General features: G+C 42.8%; 1 pseudogene; it reads right to left on the bottom strand.

The window, feature by feature from the left end:
• Nucleotides 1–2005: 2005 nt before the first annotated feature.
• On the bottom strand, nucleotides 2006–3042 carry LOC115506763 (annotated as a pseudogene).
• Nucleotides 3043–14906: the final 11864 nt, after the last annotated feature.

The following is a 14906-nucleotide window of genomic DNA, read 5'->3' as shown; positions in this document are numbered from 1 at the left end:
AACAAACAGAATAAAACAAAAACTGTCATAAATACAAAGAACAAACTTGTGGTCACCAAATGAGGGGGATGGGAAAAATCGATAAAGGGGACTAAGAGGTAAAAATCTCCAGTTTTATTATCCTTTCTTTGTGTCTGTAACATTTTGGGAGTCTAACAGTCTTCCTCCAGTTTGTCCTGCCTCTGCCTCTGCCTCTTTCAGTCCATTCTGGCAATTTTTCTAATGATATTCTCAAAAACCTTGTAGATTTCCCATATGTCACAGCAATTCATGCCATTAGTCTATAGGGTCTTGCACAGATCCTTCCCAGATAATCCCATCTCTATTCCTAGCTATGGCTGAGATGGTTGAAGAGATTCATGAGTCACACACTTACTCTCTTCAGTATTAGCAAACACAACCACATTCTTGACTTTCTCACCATAGCACACCTTCATGAGAGTAAATAGCTTAATTTTGTGTATTTTACAATGTTGATATGCTGAAAATTTTCCAAATCACCAAGTCCTGGATCTATTTTGCTTAATAGTTCTTTCCTCAATTTATCTCTTTCCTTTGACACTTAACTAATGCAGCAGGAATAAATTAGGCCATACCTTCAACACTTTGCTTAGAAATCCTCTCAGCTAAATATCCAAGTTTGTCACCTATAATTTCTGCTTTCCACATGATGGTAGGACATAATTCAGGTAAGTTTTGTCAGTGTGTAACAAAGATTGCCTTTCCTCCAGTTTCCAATAACATGCTCCTCATTTCCTTCCTATTTACCACCAGCATAACCTTTAATATTCATATTTCTAACATTTTACTTTTGACAATACATGTATTTTCTAAAATGATATATGTTTTATCTTCCATGCTCTTCACTTCCTTCTGAGATCTCACCAGAGTAACACTCAGTGTTAATATTTCTACCAACAATTTGTTTAATTCAATCTAGGATTTTTCCATCAAGCTTCTCAACATTTTTCTAGCCTCTATCCATTATCCAACTCCAAATTTACTTTCACACTTTTAGGTATTTGTTATGGCAGCATTCCACTTCCAGGCACCAAAATCTGTATTAGTTTCCTCTGGCTGCTATAACAAATTACCACAAACTTGTTGACACAAACAACAGAAAATTATTTTCTCATGGTTCTGTAGGCCATATGTCTGAAATCAGTATCACCGGTCAATATCAAGCTGTCAGAGGGCTGTGTTCCCTCTACAGGCTCTAGGGAGAATCATGCCTTACCTTACCTCTTCCAGTTCCTGTCACTGTCTTTATTCCCTGACTTTTGGTGGCTTTGCTACAATCTTCAAGGTTAACCTCCTCATATCTTTCTGTGTTTAATCTTTACATTGCCTTCTTCTGTGTGTATCTCTTAAATCTCCTGCTTATTTCTTTTGTCTTTTCAATGCACAGTCTTTATTTTCTCTAAAAATTGAGGTAAAGGGGACTCTTGAAAAGGAAACCATCTGCATGATTGAAAATGGGTAGCTCTTAACTTACTCAATGTTATGTGTCAATTATATCTCAATAAAGCCTGGAAAATTTCTTAATACAAAAAAAAACTGAAAAAAAGAAAATGGGAGGGTCCAGCTTCATGCAATAGCTCCAATGTGCTCAGAGGAAGAAATGAAAGTTGTCCAAAGTTAACCAAAAATTTCCTATTTCCTGAATGACTAGTATTTCCTGAGTGACTAGTATTTCAAAGATGAAAGCAATCAGTCAAAAGTTTGAGTCTTACTGTCCCTGGAAATATGAAACACTGATGCTCCTGTTACCTCAGCTGAGCATGCTGGCTGGCATTTCTGGTACTAGTGAAAAAATTGCCCCAATTTCCCAGGCTCTTCTGCTTTCCCCATGACCAACCTGGGATCTGCCCAGTCCTCCTGCCCCAAGAGAACAGCTAATTCTTGTAAGTCTTGGAGAATACTCTGCAGATGTGAATGTCTTGTACCATGAACCAACTTCACAAGAGTGTTGGATAGGCAAAGGTTTCTATAAGGGTCAGGAGAATCAGAGTAGGGCAAGATTTTCAACAATAGCCCCACCAGAAGGACAATATTTCAGGGTGGGCCTTCTCCTTTGTCCCTTTTCATTGTGGCCGGACTGGTCCTGGATTTTTAGAAGCTCACAGTGACATTCTACAGGCACTCAATGGTTTTGCTATTTCAGACCCTTGGGGCACCCAGGTCCTCCTGCAGTCACTGAGGTACTTGTCACACTAGGGCTCCAGGCTCTCAACCAAGGCACAGTGGAGGTGGTCTGTGCCCCCTACCATGTTGACTTGATGAAGGGGGAGAAGACCCTCCAGAGCAGGCACAACAAGAAGTAGTGCTGGACCAGTTGGGAGTAGATGATGCCTGGGTGCACTGCATAGGTGGTGACCCCTGTATCTTGGAGCCTCTTGGCCAGTTCCCAATTAAAAATATATTGGCCACCTAGCTGTGGCAATGAGCAAAACTCCTGGCTGTAGTGCTTCTTACCCTAGAGTTTGTGGAAATGAATCTTGCCAGCGTGGTGAGTTACTGATGACAGGTTCATCACCTGTGAGGGTGCAGACGTTTTCAGCAGCTCCAGGAGCAAGTGGGCACAAAAGAAGTAGCCCAGGTGGTTGACTCCTAGGTGGGTTTCAAAGTTACCAGCTGTCTTGGAATATGGATGCATTATCACTCTTGCTTTGTTGGTCAAAATATGGAGCTGCTTTTTCTCTGCCAGAAAGCCCTTAGCAAAGGCTCAGGTGGATTTGGTATTGGACGGGTCCAGTTTCTGAATTAGCATCTGAGAGTTCTTTGTATTGGCCTAGATTTCACTGGCCAGCAGATTATCCCCCTTAAGTATATCTTGGTAGGCAATGCATAGTTGGGCTCCTCTGCTACCAAGCTCTCTGTCTCCTTGCTAATGTCTATGTTGGCTCCAGTGATCACCCCTATCTTCCTGGGAAGCTGCATGTTTGTTCTCCATACCCCAGCAGCAAAGAACTTCCTAATGGATGGAGCTATCACATATTGGAAAGAAAGGAAGGAGGTGAGCAGTCCAAAGATAACTGGCATCTTTTCAATTTTTTTTAGTTGCTGCTTCTTTAGCAAAAGCAGCTTTTATTCCAACTCTGGCTTTGTCTCCTGGTCTGGGTCCAATCTTTGGCTGCTTCTCTCTCCCCTTTCTTTAGCTTCTCTAGCTCCTGGGCACTCAGTAACATCTTGGCTTGCCTCTTTCTTACAAGGACACACGTGGTTGCATTTAAGGCTCACCGAGATAATCCAGGATAATCTCCCTATCTCAACAGCCTTAACTTAATCATATTTACAAAGAACCATTTTCCAAATAAGGTAACATTTACAGGTTCCATGGATTATGGCTTAATATCTTTGGGGGGCATTATTCAGCCTACTACAAGGAGTAAATCAGACACCTTGTTCTGAAGTTCTAGGATCACTGGGTTTGGAAAGGAGTGACCAGAGCTTTCTGAGGCCACATGGGCAGAAGTCAGTGGAGACTGGTGGGAGGGATGTGGGCTCTGTGGTCAGACAGACCTGAATTCGCTTTCCAGCCTCAACATCTGATGACCTTGGGCAAGTTACTTAACCTTTCTGACTCTCCATTTCTCCCTCTGTGAAATGAAGTAATAACTGTTCCTCCCTCACAGGGCTGTTGTAACTTGTACTTGTAAAGCACTTAGCATAGGGCTAGGCACATTGTGAGTGATCAACAAATATTAGCTGTTATTATTAAATCATGAACATGGTGGCAATAATATCATACATTTGTTCTGTGTTTACTTTCTTCTGGTTTCACAAGAGATCGTAACATACACTCCCAGGAGGATATGATATAGATGTCCTTATTGCCTCATATCACAGATGTAGTTTCAAGAGGCCAGGACTTGCCCAGAGTCAGTTAACAAGTAGTAGAGGAATAGACGAAGACCATGTCTGGCTGATCTTTCAAAATAATGTTAGGAGGAGATTGTAAACCCCAGCACATGCAGAGGGCGTATGTAAATGATGGACACGTCTGCAAGCAGGAAAGTCTATGGCCAGTTGTATGGACAGACTTGCCAACTCTTAGGGCTGCAGACTGTGGTGTGAAAAACCAGGATGGTGGAGGTCTCTGTGCTCAGTAATTTTCTACAAAGACAACAAGAGACACTCTCTGCCCAGTGGTGGTGACAGATCCCTGTATGGGGGCAAAGCCTGTACCATGAGCCAGGATGCTGTGTACCTTCTGACTCCAGGCTGGATGGATGAAAAAGCCAGCATCATGTGGCTCTGGGAGTTTTCCATGATTCCTGAAGAATATTGTTCATTGAGCCCAAGATTTTTTTCACTCTATATTTCAATCTCTTTTCTTAAAAATTAAACTTTATATTAAGTGTAACATAAAGATGGAATCTTGCACAAATTGTAGGTATCATTTGACATAGGTAGGGGAACTCAAGATTTAAGAGTTGGTATTATTTTCCTCAAGGTAAACCACTGCTGTTGAGTGTGATATCAGAAAAATATATCTACCAGTTTCATGGTTCAACAACTTAGACTTTCTTGCATGTATTTCTGATATGATTGGCCATGTAGACTATTGTTACCTATGACATTAAAAATAGCTTTATTGGGGCGCCTGGGTGGCGCAGTCGGTTAAGCGTCCGACTTCAGCCAGGTCACGATCTCGCGGTCCGTGAGTTCAAGCCCCGTGTCGGGCTCTGGGCTGATGGCTCGGAGCCTGGAGCCTGTTTCCGATTCTGTGTCTCCCTCTCTCTCTGCCCCTCCCCCGTTCATGCTCTGTCTCTCTCTGTCCCAAAAAAATAAATAAACGTTGAAAAAAAAATTAAAAAAAAATAGCTTTATTGAGGTGCATGGGTGGCTCAGTCGGTTAACCATCTGACTTCAGCTCAGAACATGATGATCTCACAGCTCATGGGTTTGAGCCCTCGTCAGGCTCTGTGCTGACAGCTCAGAGCCTGGAATCTGCTTTGGATTCTGTGTCTCCCCTTCTCTCTGCCTCTCCCCTGCTTGTGCTCTGTCTCTCTCTCTCAAAAATAAATAAGCATTAAAATTTTTGAAAAAAAACTTTATCGAGATATAATTGTCATACAATAAATTGTACATATTAGAAGTGTACAATTTAATGAGTTTATATATTACACATATTCACCATAATCAAGATCTTAAATATATTCATCACTCTCCCCACTCTCATCCCCACTCTCACACATTCACTGATCCTGTCACTAAAGTTTAGTTTGCATTTTTATAAAGTTTTATATAAATAGTACCCTTATTCGTATAACTTCCTTCACTCAGTATTATTTTGAGATTCATCCATGTTGTGTAATATGCATATACTCTAATTTGCTTTTCCATTCATTTGTTGATGGACATTTAGGTTGTTTTCAGTTTTTGACTATTACAAATACACTTGCCATGCAAATATTGTACATGCCTTTGTATAGACATATATTTTCTTTTCTCTTGGAAAACAACTAAGAATGGGATAGCTGGATCATATGGCAGATACATGGTTAGATTTTTTTTGAATGTTTATTTATTTATTTTGAGAGAGAGAGAGATAGAGAAAGTGAGCAGGGGAGGGGCAAAGAGAGAGGGAGAGCAAGAATCCCAAGCATGTTCTGTGCTGTCAGTGCAGAGCCCAATGAGGGGCTTGATCCCTTGAGCTGAAATCAAGAGTCAGATGCTTAACTGGCTGAGCTACCCAGGTGCCCCGTTGCACGGTTAGAATTTAAAGAAACTATCAAACTGTTTCCCAAATTAGCAGTGTACGAGAGGTCCAGCTCCTCCACATAAATGCCAATATTTATTATGGTCGTTTTAATTTTAGCCATTCTATTAAGTGTGTAGTGGTATGCCTTTATGTATATATTTTTGAGAGAGAAAGAGACAGCACAAGCAGGGGAGGGGCAGAGAGAGAGGGAGACAAAGAAATCTGAACCAGGCTCCAGGCTCTGAGCTATCAGCGTGAAGCCCGATGCAAGGTTTGAACCCACAAACTGAGAGATCATAACCTAAGCTGAGGTCAGACTCTTAACAGACTAAGCCACCCAGGTGCTCCTAATTTTTTTTTTAATTTAGAGAGAGAGAAAGAGAGAGAGAGAGAGAGAGAGCATGAGTGGGGAAGAGGGGCAGGGGGAGAGAGAGAATCCCAAGCAGGTTCCACATTAAGCATGGGGCTTGATCCCACAACCCTGGAATAACGACCTGAGCTGAAATCAAGAGTCAGACGTTCACTGGACTGAGCCACCCAGGTGCCCCAGGTTTTTATGTTTTAAATTTACATTTCTTTATTGACAATGATGCTGAGCATATTTTCATGTATTTATTTCTCATCTGTATATCTTCTCAAATCTATTGCCTATTTTTTATTGGGCTACTTAAAATTTTTTAATGTTTGTTTATTTTGAGACAGAGAAAGTGCAAGTGGGGGAGGGGCAGAGAGAGAGAGAATCCGAAGCAGGCGCCAGGCTTCGAGCTGTCAGCACAGAGCTGGATGTGGGGCTCGAACTCATGAAAGGCAGGATCATGACCTGAGCTGAAGTCAGATGCTCAACTGACTGAGCCACCCAGGCGCCCCTATTAGGCTACTTTTTTTTTAATGTTTATTTATTTTGAGAGAGAGAGAGAGAAAGAGTGTGTGCATGTGAGTGGGAGAGGAATAGAGAGAGAGGGAGAAAGAGAGAATCCCAAGCAGGCTCCATGCTGTCAGTGTAGAGCCCCATGCAGGGTTTGATCCCACAAACCATAAGATCTTGACCTGAGCCAAAATCAGGAGTCCGTCCCTTAACCAACTGAGCCACCCAGGTACCCCACTGACATTGTCTTTTTAGCCAATGGGCTTGCTTTTAACAGATTTGTCATTTTAATGTGTCTTTCATTTAATGTATCACCCTAAATTATGTATAGAAAAGTGAACAGAAGTCATTCCACAAAATCCTTTACTGACTATTCACTACCATATTCACTATCAATAAACAATTAGAACAGTGGTTCTCAACCAGGGGTAATTTTGCTCCCCAAAGGACATTTGGCAATGTCTGCAAAATTTTGTCATGATTGGGTTGAGGGGGCCACTGGCATCTAGTGGATAGAGGCCAGAGATGATACTAAACATCCTACAATGCACAAGATAACCTCCCACAACAAATAATTATCTAGCCCAAGATGTCAATATTATTGAGGTTGAGAAATTCTGCATTAGAAATAAGTAAATATGCAGATGTGAGCCTCACAATAAATGTACTTATGCAGACAACACAATGTAGACAGATGTAGCTCATTTATTTTTTTAATTTATTTTTTAAATGTTTTTATTTATTTTGGAGAAAGAGAGAGAGAGAGAGAGGAATATGAGTGGAGGAGGGGCAGAGAGAGAGGGAGACATAGGATTTGAAGCAGGCTCCAGGCTCTGAGCTGTCAGCACAGAGCCCGACGTGGGACTTGAACTCACAAACCGCTAGATCATGACCTGAGCTGAAGTCGGACGCTCAACCGACTGAGCCACCCAGGTTCCCCTAGCAGGGCTCATTTAAATTTCATATAAATTTTGTCCTTTCCAGGGGCGCCTGGGTGGCTCAGTCGGTTAAGCGGCCGACTTTGCCTCAGGTCATGATCTCGCGGTCCGTGAGTTCGAGTCCCGCATCGGGCTCTGTGCTGACAGCTCAGAGCCTGGAGCCTGTTTCAGATTCTGTGTCTCCCTCTCTCTGACCCTCCCCCGTTCATACTCTGTCTCTCTCTGTCTCAAAAATAAATAAACGTTAAAAAAATTAAAAAAAATATTTTGTCCTTTCCAGGGTGCCTGGGTGGCTCAGTCGGTTGAGTGTCTGACTTCGGCTCAGGTCATGATCTCTTAGTCCATGGGTTCGAGTCCCCCATCGGGCTCTGTGCTGACAGCTCAGAGCCTGGACCCTACTTTGGATCCTGTGTCTCCCTCTCTCTCTGACCCTCCCCCTCCCCCACTCATGCTCTGTCTCTGTCTGTTTGTCTGTCTGTCTCTCCCTCTTAAAAATAAACATTAAAATTTTGTTTATCCTTTCCTCAAATCCTATAAAAACTGTACCTTTTCTTTTATGTGGTGAGATGTCCCATGGTTCTTCTGATGTGTAGTTTCCCTCATTGAAAAGGGTCAATAAACTTGACATTGTTGGACTGCAGGTTTGTTGCTGGTGCTTAAGAGCACTGCCTCTAACTGTTAAAATCCAAATGCCACTGCAGTTGATTAAGCTAGACCAAATTCATGGGACATCTCGGTGGCTCAGTCGGTTAAGCGCCCAACTCTTGGTTTCAGCTCAGGTCATGATCTCACGGTTCATGAGTTCAAGCCCCCAAACCGGGCTCTATGCTGACAGTGTGGAGTCTGCTTGGGATTCTCTATCTCTCCCCTCCCCTGCTCGCACTGTCTCTCTCTCAAAATAAATAAATAATATTTTATTTCTTTAAAAAAATTTTTAATGTTTATTTTTATTTTTGACAGAGACAGAGCATGAGTGGGGGAGGGGCAGAGAGAGAGGGAGACGCAGAATCCGAAGCAGACTCCAGGCTCCGAGCTGTCAGCACAGAGCCCAATGCGGGGCTCGAACTCACACTGCAAGATCATGACCTGAGCTGAAGTCGGATGCTCAACTGACTGAGCCACCCAGGTGCCCCAAATAAATAATATATTTTTAAAAAAGAACAAATTCATGCTGTGGAATCAGATTCTCTATTTTGAGATATGTTTCTGGGAAACTGGACTGGTCTAGAAACTCTGGAGGAATGGAAGTAGAGGTGATGAGCTTCTGAGATAAGCCTCTGAAGGATGGGAAGGGTAAGCTCAGTATAGGCCCTAATTCACAAGCATCCAGGGCTGAAATACTCTCTACTTGCAGTGAGCTTGACCCTCCTTTCCCTGCTGCAACAGCTTCATCAGCTCCTGAAGGCTTAATGTCCAGACGATGGCCCAGCCCTGTGGTCTGAATCACCCAGCAGAACTGATATGTTAATGGGGCTGGCACTGTGTAACCTGGGTTCCTACAACAGTAGCCAAAGCAAGCTGGATCACCAAACACAGTACCCTTGAAGGGTGGCACTGACGTTCAAGCTTAGCACCTCATTCCAGATGGATGTTGAGATTCACACTACCTCTAGCTGTTGAAATCCAGATGCCACTGCTCATCAAATCCTGAGTAATTAATTGTTTTTCCTTCTCTGGCCCAGAATTTGCCATGGCTCCACTGGCCCCTGGCCCTTAATTCCTTTCAACCTGCAAAGCTGCAAAGCAAAGCAGTTTGGGCCATCTGCTGAGAAACCTGGGACACAGGCTCCTCCCCTGAGGCCTTTGAATCCACTGGTGCGACTGGTATGTCCTGATACCTGGCTACCTGGAGGCAGAGGGTTGGACAAAATGACCTATTGGGGCACAGGCAGCACAGAGAGAGGACACTTTCTGCAGCCCCATCCCAAGGGTGTCAGATATAGATTCCTCACTCCTGCCCTAGGGATACCCTGGCTGCTTCTAGGGATAGAGCAGTTTCTCTGCTTCCTTTAGTCCCTCACAAGCCCCTTCCAAGGCCTCTTCAGTGGGAGGAAGGCATCAGTCCTTAGCTCCTGACCTTTCCCTTGGGAATTTTCTCCACAGGTTTCACTAGACATGTGAATTTATCCTGGAGTGGGGACCCAGTTGGACAGATAACAGGGCAAGGGTTCTACCAGAGAAAGGCTGGTGTAGCCAGATCCTTGACATAGATTCTCATTGGTACACTTCAGTTCTACCTGTGAGTTGGGTTGGTGTTCCTTGGGCAGGATACCCTCCATACCTGACTCGCCAAGTTAGTTGCCCACTTTGTCTCTGGTTTTATTTGCTTATCTCTTCCTGACTCTCTTCATCTTCTTCTCTCCATTCTCTTTCTCTTAAAGCCTCTCAGAGGCTTTTCTCTCTCTCTCTCCCACATTCTTCCTCTTTTGTTCTTCTCTCCTCTAACGGTGTTGGCTGCAGCATCTCTAGCTGATGTCCAAACCCTAATACAACCACACACAGGACCAGTGACATTGTCTTTAAGCACCTGCTGCTGTCACATCCTGGGGGACTCTGACAGTGCTGACATCCTGTTGAGGTCATGTGAGAAATAAGCCCACTGACTCAATCAAAGGAGGACTGCAGAGACTCAGAGGCCCGTGAAATGAGGCTTTAATCAACATTCTTGCAAGAGCAGGTGTCTGATGGACAGGCACATTCGGGGCAGTCACAGCAGGCAATTTATCTCCCAGCACACAAGACCCTCCTCTGATTCCTCATTGGCTGAGTACTACAGAGGTTACAGCCTTACCCAGACATCACCTATGCCCACGTAAGGTAAAAAGTAGTCTGATTGGAACAAATGTATATTTCCTGAGGTGACGCAGAGACTTCAGTTCTTTAGTGCATGCTCATTGCAAAGCCCTCAAAACGGAGAGGGGAAGAACCAAGAAGTTAAGTGTCTGAGGGTTTGGGACTCCATTATAGGGGGGATGTTCATATATATTTCCAATAGATTGTAAACCTACTGTTAACTAGACAGCACAGCTTTTAATTGGTACTTCTGAAAATGAATCATCTCCCTTACTTCTCACAATCCCTTCTCTTCTAGGTTGATTCCATTTTCATTTATATTTCCTTTATTTTTGAGCTCTCATTCAAACATGTTCAGCAAGTGTTGACTCTCCTCTTCACAGTCAGGTTTATCTTCTAATATGCCCTTATTTTGGGCATAAGGCACAGATATCTGTTTCTAAAGAGAAACCTTATGCCTGAGGGGGTTTGCTGTGGTCAGAAGCTCCCAGCATTGTTACAAGACATGTTTGTTTTTTTTTTTCCCACCCAGGGACCTCATGTCCTAACCTTTCCCTCTCTGCCTACTGAATCCCATCTTTTCCTATCATATTCCCCGGCATTCAACATGTAACTCCTAACTGCCCTTAGGAATTGGGACCATGACTGATCTTAACTGCTTCCTGCTGAAAGGGGGTGATGACATAGGTACAACAGTTGGGGCAGGTTCAGAGGTCGATCCAGAGGTCCGAAATAATGGGAGGGTATTTGGAAGGTCTGGGCTAGAAAAATTTTCTTGAATGTCTTTTTTTCTGGCATCTGTGAGGGCTTCTATAAATGACATATAAAAAGAATATTAGACCAACAAGCATTATTATTCTAAATGCAATGCCTCCTAGGGAGGAGGTCACACGAGAGGAAGGAAAGATGCATTGTAGCCATCCAAAAAGTCCCTGACGTGTCTGGTCATATTTTTTTTATTGTAACTGTAGTTTTTCCTTCCCTTCCATATTTATTGGGATCTTGTGATATTGCTGGTTAGAATAATTAAGCACCTGAACTAGTTTTTGGTTCTCAATCTGCAAAGATTCCTTTGGCCCTCCAGTTTCCATAGGAACAACTCCATGACACATATTTAATTTTACCTCAAGGAAAGATTGATCTTCGATATCCAGATTACTATAAGTTTAGGCAATTGTTTATCTGTCCTGGAGCTAGTAGCACTATAGTCCTTAATTTAGTCAATTATGACTCGTCTCTTTCTAACAAGGGAGAGGGGCTCTCTGGCATTATGAAAAAAGAATGTGAAAAAAAAGTCTCCCCATATGCACCCTGGTGGCTGAGAGAAAAATTTAATCATAAGTTTTCTGAAGATGCCCCTAATTGTTACACCGTGTTTGGACAGTTGGCCAGAAGTGGAAAGGAGGACAGAAAAGGTGGCTCCTGTGTCAAGACGGAAATCAACCAGTTTTCCTTCTATTTTCAGAGTTATCTGAGGCTCTGGGTTTCCAACAGATGGTTGGTTTAGGGGAGCCACCCCAAAGAGCCCCAGGTCCCATCAGTTCCTTTCAGGGACACTGGTTATCTGAGACCCCACAGGTTGAGGTCCTCAAGGGCATTCAGATCTTCCAGTGATCGTCACCACATAAGGGCATGGCTTATGGGTTTTCAACTTCTGTTGTCCCCTCCGAGGACATTCTCGTTTCCAGTGCCCTGAATGGCACTTGGTTCCAAGACCTCGGGAAGTCTGGACTGACATAATAAGTAAGGCCACGACTAAGGCTTTAGGTTTTTTTTTTAAAGCTTCTTTTCATGTTCATTATTCTCCTCTTGATCTCAGTTGTAATATACTCAATTGGCAGCTTGTAAGAGCTCCTCCAGGGTCCCTTCCAGGCCAACTGCCAAATTTTGCAGCTTCCTTGGAAATTCTGGGGCTGATTGGGTGACAAATTTGTCCTTTAGAATTGTCTCAGCTTCAAGGGTATCAGGGGAGATAGCCGTATATTTAAACTTAATCTTTCCAGGGAGGCCACCAGGCTCTCATCCTGTGTTTGTAAAGTAGTGGCCAATTTAGACTAATTTAAGGCTTTAACCTAAATATCCTTAATTTTTCCAAAACACAAGCTTGGAAGTGGCAACGATAGCATTCCCCAACAGGATTATCATAGTCCCAATTAGGATCTTGGGGCAGAACTGCCTGAACCCCAGTAGGGAACTGGGAGTTCCCTATAGGACCTCTAGTCCCATGATAATTAGGAAGTTCCTTGTCCCCATATCTCTCAGCTGCTGTCAGGACACCATGCTTCTCTGTCTCATTAACAGTCTGATTCAACAAAAGCATTGTATCTTTCCAGATCAACTCAAAAACATACGTAATATTCTGAAAAACCTCTATTTATTTATCCGGATCATCAGAAAATTTACCTAGATATTCTTTTATCTGTCTTAAGTCCTGCAATGAAAAAGGTACTTGCAATCTTATCCTAGTGGTGCCTCCCTGCGTTTCTCCTTCTGGCACTCTAGCTTCTTGTAGGGGAAACATGCCTGTTACATTATGGGGAGGGCCTGGATAAGGTGGGCATCAGGGAGCAGAAGTGCACATTTCTAGGTCTGGATATATAGATTGAGGACCCAAGGAGGAGGAAGTTGAGGTGGAGGACTTCCCTTCCTACTTCTCTAGGTCTTCTTTGGGTACAGGCAAGGGACTCTTGGCTCCCTTGCTTCATCATTGTGAACCCTTGGAAAGGGTTGCCAGTAGGCCAGGATCGACCTTATACATACCTTGTTCATCTCTTCAGGCCCCAAAACACTGAACACAGGATACTTCTCCCTGTTTCTCCTCATGTTTGCAAAACAAGTCCAATTGAAGGATAGTATTATAATTGATATTTCTCTCTGGTGGCCAAATTTCCTCTTCCAATTTATACTGGGGACAAGCTTCAGTGCAAAAGCAATTGATAACTAAGGGTTAGGGTTTGTGGATCACAATCATCCCAATTTTTCAGAATGCATCCCAAAGAATATTGGCCTTGGTTGGGGAATTGCCCATCTATAGGAAAAAGAAGAAAAGTCATCCCTTATAGCTGACCAAGAGAAACGTCATCTCTTGGTCCTGTGTTTTGGCTGGCTATGTGACTGGCAGCCAAAAGCCTTGTCAATCTAAGGAGGTGCTTGGAATAGTTGCTCTTACCCAGGCTTGACCTGGGTATTGACTGTGACCAAGCATGATTCCATTGGTTGTAGAGGGATGCATTGATTTTATTTTGGCCCAACAGTAATTTATACATCAATCATAACAAAACTGTTCGTCTTTACAAGTACATTTTAAAAGACTGGTGAAAACTATTTTTTTATAAGGGTAAAATTGGCCATTGAGGGGAGCTAAAAGGGCCAAAGTCAAGATCTATTCCCCTGCCTTTTTTTTTTTTTTTTGGCAATGTCTACATAAGTATGTTCCAGCCATGTAGATGTCCATTTTAAGGTCACTGTATTGGTACAAATCAGCTTATACTGGGCTCAGTGTAGCAAAATGGCTCCCATGTAATCCGGTAAAAGCCCTTTATATAGAATAGTCATCCAGCCCTCATATAGCATAGGAACCCATTTCTCTGCATTGCAGAAATAATACAAATGTGGAGCATTTGGAGAGTAGCAGCGAGGACATTGCCATCATCTCCTCTGCCTTTGGATCAAAGAAGGGGAAACCAAGCTTTGATTAAAACAGCTCAAAAGGATGGGGCGCCTGGGTGGCTCAGTTGGTTGAGCATTGGAGTTTGGCTCAGGTCATGATCTTGCGGTCCATGAGTTCAAGCCCCACATTGGGCTCTGTGTTTACAGCTCAGAGGCTGGAGCCTGCTTTGGATTCTGTGTCTCCCTCTCTCTCTTCCCCTCCCCCACTCATATTGTGTCTCTTTCTGTCTCTCAAAAATGAATAAACGTTAAGAAAAATTAAAAAAAAAACTCAAAAGGACATGCTGTCCTGCCCTTTTGGTTAAAATCATAGTTCTTTCCATCTTTTTGGGCAAAGAGGAAAGAAATCTTTCCTTTTTTGTTGTTTTTCAAAAGCAGACCCACAAGCCAAGAAAACTTTGTCTTTTTAACAGAGAGTAAAGCAGGATTTTAATCTTATACCAGAGTACTTTTAAAACACATTCATTTTTTAAGTCTTAATCTTATTTTATTTATTTTTTAAATATAACTTATTGTCAAATTGGCTTACATACAACACCCAGTGCTCATCCCAACAAGGGCCCTCCTCAACCACTTTCCCCTCTCCCCCACCTCCCATCAACCCTCAGTTTGTTCTCTGTATTTATGAGTCTCTTATGGTTTGTCTCCCTCCCTCTCTGTTTGTAACTATTTTTTCCCCTTCCCTTCCCCCGTGGTCTGTTGTTAAGTTTCTCAAGATCCAAATATGAATGAAAACAAATGTATCTGTCTTTCTCTGACTGATTTATTTCACTTAGAATAATACCCTCTAGTTCCATCCACGTTATTGCAAATGGCAAGATTTAATTCTTTCTCATTGCCAAGTAGTAGTCCACTGTATATATAAACCACATCTTCTTTATCAATTCATCAGTTGATGGACATTTAGGCTCTTTCCATAATTTGGCTATTGTTG

Source organism: Lynx canadensis, chromosome X (genome assembly GCF_007474595.2).
Source record: "Lynx canadensis isolate LIC74 chromosome X, mLynCan4.pri.v2, whole genome shotgun sequence".
Lineage (NCBI taxonomy): Eukaryota > Metazoa > Chordata > Mammalia > Carnivora > Felidae > Lynx > Lynx canadensis.
The sequence above is the reverse complement of the archived record's forward strand: the minus strand, read 5'-3'. Positions and strand labels throughout refer to the sequence as shown.